This window comes from Cyprinodon tularosa, unplaced genomic scaffold (genome assembly GCF_016077235.1).
Source record: "Cyprinodon tularosa strain WSP-4 unplaced genomic scaffold, ASM1607723v1 ctg109, whole genome shotgun sequence".
Lineage (NCBI taxonomy): Eukaryota > Metazoa > Chordata > Actinopteri > Cyprinodontiformes > Cyprinodontidae > Cyprinodon > Cyprinodon tularosa.
In genome coordinates, this window is record NW_024037882.1 from 1,317,634 (window position 1) to 1,329,575 (window position 11,942).

The following is an 11,942-nucleotide window of genomic DNA, read 5'->3' on the forward strand; positions in this document are numbered from 1 at the left end:
TATAGTCTTAAAAGTTTATGTTATATAAAAATGTAAAGTCTTCCATTATACTTTTTTACAGTCTAGACTTCAGTTCACATATTTATTTAGCAGTTTGTTCCAAAATATAAGGTTGTCTGATCACCACCCTCTGCTTCTAGCTGTCAGTAACCTTCATGTAATAGTCCAAGATACACTATATTGCCAAAAGTATTTGCTCACCCATCCAAATTATTGGAATCAGGTGTTCCAATCACTTCCATGGCCACAGGTGTATAAATTCAAGCACCTAGGCATGCAGACTGTTTTTACAAACATTTGTGAAAGAATGGGTCGCTCTCAGGAGCTCAGTGAGTTCCAGCGTGGAACTGTGATAGGATGCCACCTGTGCAACAAATCCAGTCGTGAAATTTCCTCGCTCCTAAATATTCCACAGTCAACTGTCAGCTGTATTATAAGAAAATGGAAGTGTTTGGGAACGACAGCAACTCAGCCACGAAGTGGTAGGCCACGTAAACTGACGGAGCGGGGTCAGCGGATGCTGACGCGCATAGTGCGAAGAGGTCGCCAACTTTCTGCAGAGTCAATCACTACAGACCTCCAAACTTCATGTGGCCTTCAGATTAGCTCAAGAACAGTGCGCAGAGAGCTTCATGGAATGGGTTTCCATGGTCGAGCAGCTGCATCCAAGCCATACATCACCAAGTGCAATGCAAAGCGTCGGATGCGGTGGTGTAAAGCACGCCGCCACTGGACTCTAGAGCAGTGGAGACGCGTTCTCTGGAGTGACGAATCGCGCTTCTCCATCTGGCAATCTGATGGACGGGTCTGGGTTTGGCGGTTGCCAGGAGAACGGTACTTGTCTGACTGCATTGTGCCAAGTGTAAAGTTTGTTGGAGGGGGGATTATGGTGTGGGGTTGTTTTTCAGGAGCTGGGCTTGGCCCCTTAGTTCCAGTGAAAGGAACTCTGAATGCTTCAGCATACCAAGACATTTTGGACAATTCCATGCTCCCAACTTTGTGGGAACAGTTTGGAGCTGGCCCCTTCCTCTTCCAACATGACTGTGCACCAGTGCACAAAGCAAGGTCCATAAAGACATGGATGACAGAGTCTGGTGTGGATGAACTTGACTGGCCTGCACAGAGTCCTGACCTCAACCCGATAGAACACCTTTGGGATGAATTAGAGCGGAGACTGAGAGCCAGGCCTTCTCGTCCAACATCAGTGTGCGACCTCACAAATGCGCTTCTGGAAGAATGGTCAAAAATTCCCATAAACACACTCCTAAACCTTGTGGACAGCCTTCCCAGAAGAGTTGAAGCTGTTCTAGCTGCAAAGGGTGGACCGACGTCATATTGAACCCTATGGATTAGGAACGGGATGTCACTTAAGCTCATATGTGAGTCAAGGCAGGTGAGCAAATACTTTTGGCAATATAGTGTATTTAAGACCTCTGATCATAAGACACACTGTACCAGCTCTTTGGACCAATTTACATCATATATTACCATATCATCTACAAAGTTTTCTTATTATTAGATTTAATTCATTTTATGCGGTGGCTAAAACAATATGGTCCTGTAGCGTTTTAGATGTGAATAAACATTACCTTTCAAAAGTATTCATTCATTTATAAATTCATTTTCCTGCAAGTTAACAGCTTTGAATATAAGTAAAGCCTGGGAAGTGCATAAAAAAACAGCAACTAAGCATTTAAGAGAATTCACTTCTGTCATGAAAGGAAAAGAATCAAAACAATTTCATATAAATTGAAAATTTACTTGGTTCTGTCTGTCATGTTGGGTTCAAGGCGTCTAACCCACATGCAGAAAACACTCTTGAAACAGAGAAAAGGTTAAAATGATTTATTTACAATTTTTACAAGTTAAATGGTCACAGGAACTGGGTTCTTCTGACTGGTCACGGGAGGGAAGCCACTGAGGAGGACAGAGCAGTTAGTGTAGATCCAGGAAACGTGCAGATTTCAGACGACGGGGATTAATACCTGCTCAGAGAGGATACTGATCAGCAGGGGGGGAACCTTGTGAGTCCAGAGGCTAGTCGGCAGGCAGAGGGCTGAGGGCTGAGGCAGAGACTGAGACAGAGTGCAGGCAGGCAGATTTCAGACCAAGATACTTTCTCCAGGATTCCAGGTTTCCAGAAAAATCAGGATCTGTGAGGCAGAGAGAAACTAGATCAGACAGGTTCTCAAAATCAGGGTTACAGATCAGGCAAGCTGGCTCAGGTTTTGCTAACCATTACTGGCAAACACTCTGGCAGGGAAGTGTCAGCCTCCTCTTCCTTAAATAGGTCTTCTTGATGAGGAGACAGGAAACAGGTGTGTGGAAGTGAGCTCATGCCCTCAGGAGGAAGATCTCAGGCGCCCTCTGGTGGAGAAAGTGAACAAGCCTCCAGATCCGAACACTGTCATGTTTGTTAATATTACATTACAGTCTTACCTTTTTTGAGCAGAGTGTTGCACCCATGGATGTAGTTAGTAGTTATCATTATTACCTTTTATGATTTCCTCTCAGTTTATTTTGCGTTTTCAAGTTTTAATTTTGTTTTCAATAAAAAAATAAAAAAAAAGCTGTGTCGTTTTCTTTATATGCTTCACTAATGTATTTTGAGTATTGAGATCCTTTCAGATGCCTAAACTCCCAGAACACCTCTGATTTTCATCTGTTATTTTACTGTCCTCCATCTATCCTGCTTTGTTGAATTTAGCTGATTATGAGCAGAAAGCTTATCACTGTAGGCTCAGAAATCATCCAGCTGGCCTTTTGTTGTCTGATCTTCAGTAGAATCTGGTGAATCATTGATTTGCCAAAAAAAGTAAAACTTCTCAGTGCCTTAAAGGAAACTGACTCCCTCATCTAAAGTATGCTGTCACTGAAATGAAGTAATAATTAATGTTATTCAGCAGAAGTGTAACCTAACTATCAGTTTATGATTTGCATATTCTGATTAGTGCCATGTTTGATTTTCCTAAATTGTCTTTTTACAGATTAAGCATTTTCAATGAAGCTGTTGATAAAAAAAAATATTAAAAACAAGTAAGGTGGGATGACCCTTATGTCAGTGATATAAACAATTACACATATCCATACATTGCTGTATAAAGTTGTGCTCAGTTTTGACTCTGGTAAAGAATATATCACCAATGAAAGAGGTAGGAGGAAATGTGTCATTAGAGATCAGACTGACCAGCTAGCTGCTGATGATGCATGGCCTATTATTCCAGGATAATTATCATGCAACTCTGCACAGAACTAAAACAGGAGTAATGGCAGTCAATGGCCATTCAAGTTCTCACCAGGATTCCTTGAAGTCAAATGAAAGCAGAGGAAGCTGGCTGACAGATAGACGTATTTCACAACAATCTAGGGACCCTGCCAGCCCTATAAAATATATACTTTACATACAATTCATCTACATTTAAGCTTAATAGGCAACAAAGAAAAACCTGGTTCTTTGGATCCCATCTCCCTGCAGTTCCCAGTTTCCCCTTGATCTGCCAGGAAAAAATATCATCTAAAACTAGTATGTCCTTAATAAGAATTGCTAATATATTGTTTTAATCTGAATTTAATGTAATGATAGTATTTTCTACATTATTGCTTATACTAGAGGAATTTGTGCCAAATAACATTCTACCTTTAGCCTCCTCCTCCAGACCTAACATTTGCATCCAACAATTACTGAATCTCCTGTTTTGCTCCTGCTGAATGGATTCTCGGACCCCTAGTGAGCCTTTGCAGTATTTGTTCTACTTTGCATATAAATTTGTAGACAGGGACTTGGTAGTCCAGGTGGGACCTGCAGCTGCATTGAATTCTAATGACGTTGTATAAAGGAAAGTGTGCAGAACCCTTTGGACCGTTACATAGATTTGATTTTTTTTTGTCTGCGACACAGTTTTGGGTTTCTCCCAGTCAACTACATTTAACATGAAAGCTGTGCATTCTTTTGTGGAAAACTGCCCTGGTCTTCCGTGTCATCTCATATTTATACTCAATAGACAATGCATGTCTGATTAAAACCTTTCCTGAAAACTTAAGCATTTGTAAAAACTAAATAATTGCTTAAAAAATCATGTTTATTTCAGATAAACTATTGGAGTATTAACAAGCAATGGCATTAGTGAGTGAGTACCAAATAAAAGATTGTATTTAAAAAAATAACTTTTCATTTTTTACCCAGAATCGCACTTGAGGAATAGTTAAACTAAAAGTAATAAATAAAAAGCTGCTCAAATTAGTTGATTGATGTGGATTACATGTATCATAATTCTGATTAAAATAATTGTGAAGATTGCCCATTAATCACATTCCAGTATGATAATTTATATTTTAATCTTCAAAGATTGATTTTTGAAATATTTCCTTTGAAGATTTATCCACTCCTTTTTTCACAGACCATTGCCTCTGTCCCTAACTTTCTTATCAACTGTTCTAGAATATCATTTTCATCTACTGTGAGCTTCATTTCTGACCCCCCGCCTCCACACAGCTCCCCTCTGCTTAATTTGTCTCTCACAACTTATAATAATCCTCTCTCTGTCTCCCTGCCCACCTGCGTCTACTCTTTTAACTGGATTCCAGATAAGAAAACACACTTCCATGAACAAACAGAAAATATTTCACTTTAAGGTTGGTGAAAGGAGTTGGGTTATGTATCTGCAGGGCACCAAAGCACTACCGGTTTCCCTGGTAACAAACACTTCAATGCCGCAGCTTAACCTGCGAGATAATTGGATGGAAGGAATGGGTGGATCTGCTGTAGCTTGGATGATGAAGGAAAATGTTCACATTACAGGTGGTCGCACCAAGCACTCAAACCCACACACTGTCTTATCCAGGATGAAACTTGGATTTTACTGACAGTCTGCTAATTAATGTCTTGACCTCTGTTTTATTTTATGTCACTTAAGTATAAAAAAAAATTATCCCTCAAGTGAAGTTCAGAAGCTCTAAACCATATTTTAAAACTTGTTTTTGGAGAATTAAAGGTTTAAATCAAATAGAAATATCGAAATCTGATGAACAATCCTAATCACAATGCATTAAGAACTCATTCTGTTCAGTTATAACTCAATGAAAGAATAAATTTAAGATAACTAGATAATAGTAGCCCAATGCCAACGATAGCAGTGCGGATAGAGAAAGAGGTTCCTAGAAGCCGATGGAAATGATAATCAGGTGCTCAGTTATTGTCTCTTAATTAGCAATAAAATGTCCCTAGTTGAGAGGGCTAGATGACCGGAAATAATGGAATTAGATTTTTCTTTCTTACAAACCAGAAATAGCTTATAAGTCATCAGCACTTCTGAGGTAAATGGTCCATTTTATCCCTAGATTAGCACAGTAAAAGGGTTTCTAATAGATTAGGACATATCAAGCATAAGTGGAATGGGTTCTATCAAGATGTATTATACCTTTCCTTTGGAAAAAAAAAGGTAATTTTTTTTTATATTTGTATATTTTAGTTGGCTGGGTATCAAATTAACAATCCTAATGAATATATTTTTTTAATAACTCAAGTTTTTTTTTGTATTGGTGCATTAAATAAATCTTAGTAATATTTTTATACATTTGCACTGTAATAAGTTAGTTTTTCTTTTCTGATAAGTTTTCCAAAGCTTAAAAAATTATATATGCAACCACAAAACCACCCTTTTTTTTTCTTTCCTATCATGCTTGCATATCTGCCATGTGGGACCAAGTATCAGCTAATAGCTAATACGTTTTAGTCCTAAGCAATATGTGCAAGAGGTGTGGGAGATTTCCCCATAGTGTGAGCTTTGTCCCCTTGATAAAACATTTTCTGCAATACGACAAGAACAATCAACTGATACCACTTTCTCCATCCTCAAGCAAACTGAAGTTGCTGCTATTTTCACCAAACTTATGAAATCAGTATCAGACTTATTCTACCCATTTTAGTTCATAGTGATTACAAGATTTTGGTTATCTTCCAAGGTAGACTGAGGTAATTAGATATAATATTGGATGGGTTGACGTCTGTTTCCTATTTTATGTGTAATTCACAGGATGGTATTAAGGTGCTAAATACTTAGACATTGGCATAATATCCCAATCTCTTACTCAAGTAAGACCAGAGCTTATTCAACATAGATTAAAGTTCAAGTTAAAAGGAGAAATCAAATAATTTCTCAAAAAGCACTAAAAAAAAGGAATTAGTTTTAAAAAGTATCAACATTTTTTTTATATCATATAAAGTTTAAAGACTAAAATAATACAAAAAGAATAGCAATAAATTATATGATTACAAAATAACAAAAACAGAGGAAAGCCTTTTTTTAAATTTTCAAATTTTAACACTTAACCATGTAAAACTTTAAATTATATTAAGTATTTTACATTTAAGAACATCCAATAACAATGTGTAATGTTTACTGTATCTGTAAACTCCAATTTCCACAGCAGATAGAAAGTAGTGCTTAAACGTCAAAGCTTGTGAAGTAACAAGCATACTCATTTTAAGATTTAACTGTATGTATCTGTTTCATTTTTGATTGAAGAAGCTTTTTCTCCAGTTTGTGAAGTCAGTCTTAATTGGTAGAGTAGCCAAGAACTTTATTAAAGTAAGAATAGCAATGATGTATGATACCACTAAAGTAAAAGTAAATAGTACAGTTCCATTGAACTACTCCTGAAAAATGGAGGTAGTTTATACTTTAGAAATACTTTATGTCCTCTACCCACTTCAGATGGCTAGATTTTATAATTTAGTTTAACAGAACCATTATTTTAGTATTTGGAAATTAACCTTGCTTCTCGGATTAATTGATTGAATTGGTTTCTAACTTCCCAAGTTTTTTAATGATGTGCCTCTTTGAAAAAAATACCAAACTATAAGTTTGATCAATATGACTCTAAGCTCTACACAGTCCAAAGTAGATGGCAAATTCCCCAAAGCAGTTCTATCTCCGAAGAGGTCGATCACCTGAAAGCATCAGTTATAGACAAGTTGTCCTATGTTTGAAGAAAAAGACATAACCAGTGAACTAAGGAAAAAGCCTTGAACAATTAAGTTAGAACAAGGACTCTTCATCCTTTTTGAACTGCAGTTGTTATTAATATTTGTTTACTGTGAAAAGAAAATGTTTTCTTGCTTTTGGGTGAAGATTAGAGGTGTTGTTCTTCCTTTTTTGTTGTTATTTCTTTTTATGTCTCAAAAACAAGTCAAAGCTTTCTGTGATGTCATCACTGTCCTTCAGCAAGTTCCAAAGAAAAGTAAGAGCCTTCACAAATGTGGTCACTTCCATGTTTTTAGATCTTATTTTGCTATTTTGGCTGCTTACAACCCGTTCCTGTGCAACAGATCGTGTTATTGTGTTTTAGTTACATTATATCCTTTATCTTGAGATATTATCTTCTGCCATTCTAGAAAATATGGGGATCATTTCTAAATGTTGAGTTGTTTTTGATAGAGTTGCTCTTGGGATGTTCTTACTTAAACTTTATTTATTGACAAGTTCTGGGGCTAAATATGTCCTGATGGGATTAAGATTTGTCTAACCAACATGCAGAGAACACTCAGGAGACAGAGAAAAATTCAGAGGTTTATTCACAGAGTTTTTCAAATGTGCACTGGAACTGGGTTGGTCCGACTGGTCACGGGGGGATCACCACTAACGAGAACAGAGAGGTTAGAGGATTTCCAGGGATCCAGTAGTTAGTCGGGTGACTGAGTAAATACTTGTTCTGGGGCTGAACAGATCAGCAGGAGGGGGGTTCCCCTGAGGGTCCAGAGGTTTGTCGGCAGGCAGAGGGCTGAGGGCTAAGGCAGAGACTGACCGAATACAGGCAGGCAGATTCTAGACTGAGTAACTTTTCCGGTTTCAGGTTTTCAGACAGGTCAGGTTCTGTGGGCAGAGAGAGAGAATTGGATCAGGCAGGTTCACGCAAAAACACAGAGATATGATCAGGCAGGTTGGCTCAGGTCTACCTGTACCATTACTGGCTAACACTCTGGCACTGGAGTGTCAGTCTCCGCCTCCTTAAGAAGGAGTCTCCTGATGAGCAGATTGAAGACAGGTGTAGCAGTCAGCTCATGCTCCCAGGAGATCTTGTGCGCCCTCTGGTGGAGAAAGTGGACAAACCTCCAGATCCCAACAAAATAGCTTTAATTTGTTGCAGAATTATGATGGCTGTGAACTTTTATTTATTTATTAAGATTCATCAGGACATTTGCACCTCAAGACTCTAGATAGAGAGAACAGGTGGTTTGATGGTTTGTTAAAAAGAAAAGCCAACTCTGAAGAGGGGGAAAGGATTGTTGTTACACCCAAACATCTTTACTATAACCTTGTGTGGAAAATAATAAAAAAAAATACATAAGCATTTAAATAATTTTTCAGATAGCCAATACACAACTGACACAAAACAGCAAGCTCTTCCGAGGCAGGGGGAAAATAGGTAAATCACTAATTTGCATCTTACTGGAGATCCGCCTAGGACCTGTGCCTCTATAGCCTGTTTTCCACTAAAAGCTCTGGGATGTAAAGCTCCAAGATTTGTTCGAAAAAGCAAAAATAATTGCCGGGTAACTCTTCAATGTTCTGTTTAAGTTCTTCAGAAAAGCCCTGGGACATTTATCTCGATCAGCCAAGGTAAACACTGCACTACTCCTTCAGTCCAGCAGAGGGCAGTAATAGGAACTAACAAGTTATTTTAAAGAAAAAAAAGTCCGGTCACATTCAGAAATCAAACTTCTGAAAGTACTTCATGTATGAAATTATTACATGCTTTTCAACAAATGATAAGTGCTTTTAATAAAGAGTAATTTCATTTGAATGTGCTTTACCAGAGACATCCATGTTTGTCAAAGAGCACTACTGCCACCTACCTGATTTCCACACAATGGTGCGGTATCGGCTGTTGAGCAAGTCCAAGTGCTGTAACTGGTGTTTGTCACAATGTGCTATTATCCATTATGGTGACGACCAGTGCACTATGCGAAGCAGAGAGTAATGGATCGATGACAGGTTTTTTCTCTGGTCAGAAGTTTGATGGCAAATCCTCCCTCTTCAAGTTGGAAATCCAATGATGGACCCCTGGTGGATAATGAATTGGAAAGGTGAAATAAAAAAATTTTTTTTTTCACTTTTACCAGATGTATTACAACATCCAACTGCCATGCAGGCGTGGGCATTGTCACTTTAATTATAGGTCTTGCAAAGTTCAATGGTGAAGTCCTCTTGGAATCTTAAATAATTGTTGTTGATTGCAGGGGTGTCTAGTAGTTTCCATTGATTTTGCTTGTAAAGCGGGGAGAATGCTGCTAAGCTTTCTGCACTGTGATGTCACTGCCGGAAGATGTCAGGAGTGAGGTGTTACTATATTTGGGCACAAATGACCAGTAAGTGAGCGACCACAAGTGACCGAAAAATATTGTTTAGATTTTTTCACTGATTAACGCTAAATTCATTAAATTACCTCAAATGTATCAGTTTTTAGCATAAATAATGACCCATCGGTTATCCTTGCTGACCGGACGTTCCCTTTAACCTTTGCTCCCAGTGTCGTATAGAAGGATTATAATGCTGTATTTACTCCCTTAAAAACAACATTATAAATGTTCTGGTTGTTGTTGTTTCAAGTGATAAATAGTGATAAATGAACAGCTTTATGGTCATGCAGTTTAGTTATTTCTGTGACTGTCAAGTTGTTATGGGTCCATTGAAGAGAAGAATTTAAATAATTATTTGATATTCGAGTTTTATCAACCTACATCTGGCCAGAGCTGTTGCTTTATAACTGCATGATTTGTTCATAATCACTAATAAGAATGATTAATACCGTATTTTCTTTAATTCTAACAAAAATAATCACTAGGTTAATCTCATATTAGATATCCACAGATAAAAGAAAATCTATCTGACAGAGGGCAGCCCACATACACTGGGAACATGTCCGACTTAATGTCTGCAAGACTCCTATTCTGCTTCTACAGCAGTTCGATGGCCACTAGTGGAGGGCCCTTGACTCTCTACTCCCAATGCATCCACCACAAGAGACAGAGCGGAATGTCTTCTTCAGGTCCACAAAACACATGTGGACTCTCAGAAAACCCTCAACCCCCTTGCAGAGGGTGGAAAGCTTGTCCAAACTCCTCCCAGGACTTAGATTCTGCCTCTGCAATGACTAAAGCAGCAGCACACTTGGCTTTACAGCAACTGGTGCTTCAGGAGTCTGACAAACCAACCAGGCTCAATAGGACTCCTTCAGCTAGACATCGTCCCTTAGTGGTCATGTTGCCACCAAAACAGTGACCACAGAGCTAACGGCTACAGCTGTGGGAAGCCGCATCAACGGTTGAATCTAAGAGATGCTCTCCTGGAAGTGGGAGATAAACACATCCCTGACCAGGGGCTCTCTCAGACAATCCCAGGAGACCCTCACAACTCACTTGGGCCTGCTGAGTCTGTCCAGCTTCCTCCTCTTCAAGCGCTTCCAACCGAGGGGAATTCCCCATTAGGCAATACTAGGCAGTTGCGTAGTTGCCTAGGCATACTAGGCCTAGTATGCCTAGCATGTAAACTATACTGTTTACATGTATAGTTAATACAACTATTGCTTATTTGTGCACATCAATTATGTTTTTGATTGAAATCCTTTCATTAGAATGCCATCAGGACATTTATAATATTAAGTGTGTCTCAATCCCCAGCCTTTAGTGTCCACCACATTGGATCAGGCTATTTGCTGCACTTGTTCATATAGGTCCAAACAGACAGCAGAAAGCCATTTGAAAACCAACAGTGCGAAGAGTAGTGTTGCCAACTTTGCACTTTTGTCACTATATTTTGCAATTTTTCCGGCCCTTTTAGTACTTTTGTTTCCAAAAAAGTGCCTAGGGCCAAATGTACTGTAGCTACTATTTTCTGCTACTGGAGACCTTGGCAACAACATATAAAAGCACTGAACTATGCTCTCCACAGCAAGTAGATTTGTAACCCTGCCTCCTGCTCTTCTCTATCTCGTCTGCTGTCATGATTCATGCAGCTATTATTATTTTATTTAAATGAAAAAATGGAGAACAGATGAGCACCTCATGGCTTGTCTACAATGAAAAGAAGGACTGTGTTATTTACTTTTGCTGTTGCCTTTTTGGAAACACAGGAAGGAGCAATCAGCTAAGTGAGATTAGTGATTGAAAAAAAAATCTTTAACTCCTATTGAGACAGCATAAAAAGTCAGCTGAGTATAAAACATAGAGAAGAAAACTACAAGAAAAGAGGGAGACAAAACGTTGAACAAATAATGTATGTCTATTGTATTCAAATTTCTGTAGCTTTATAATAGGTCTGTTTTGTGTTGTGATGTCAATTCAATTCTCAATTCAGAGGGCCCCATGCCTGTTTTTTTCCAGGGCCCCAAATTTCCTACATCCGCCCCTACTTCCAGCTTATCACCATGTGGTGATAGGTGGAAAACTCTACCTTTTTCTTCACCCGGGTGTTCATGAGATGACAGGAAGATACAAATACAAAATGAATCACTGATCTCTTCTTTTTTGGCTAAGCGCACTGATGGAGATCTCTGTGTTTGAAAATATTAATTATGGACAAGCTATGACTTGTACAGAGGTCCAATAAATAAACACCATACAGTTTTAGAATTATGAGCCCATTCCTCCCAATCCCAGCGCCCCAGGTGTCTCTTTCATTTCCCAAATAGTCCCCCAGTAGAATGATGGAGTTCCCAGGAAGGGCACTATACAAAGGTTCTGACCAAGAAGGCCTGGTACTCTGAACCACCATTTGGTATACACACTTAAACAATAGTCCAATCTGAAACAACAGTTTCATTGCCAAATGGGAGTGGGGCTTTTAAAAGACCTTAAAAAAAACCCTGATGAGCTTAAAATCAATAGAGCTACAACCAACAGGTTGCCCAGGTGTGAATTTGTTGTGAAATTTTATTTATCAAAT

The 11,942-nt window shown here is 38.6% G+C and overlaps 1 long non-coding RNA gene across 1 annotated transcript; it reads right to left on the bottom strand.

The window, feature by feature from the left end:
* Positions 1–1,853: 1,853 nt before the first annotated feature.
* LOC119788417 lies at positions 1,854–9,053 on the bottom strand. The gene is made up of 5 exons (XR_005281465.1): positions 8,855–9,053; positions 7,955–8,086; positions 7,706–7,871; positions 2,237–2,367; positions 1,854–2,153 (listed from the first exon to the last, which is right to left on the bottom strand). It is a non-coding gene; the product is annotated as an uncharacterized LOC119788417 (long non-coding RNA).
* Between the last annotated feature and the right edge of the window lie 2,889 nt (positions 9,054–11,942).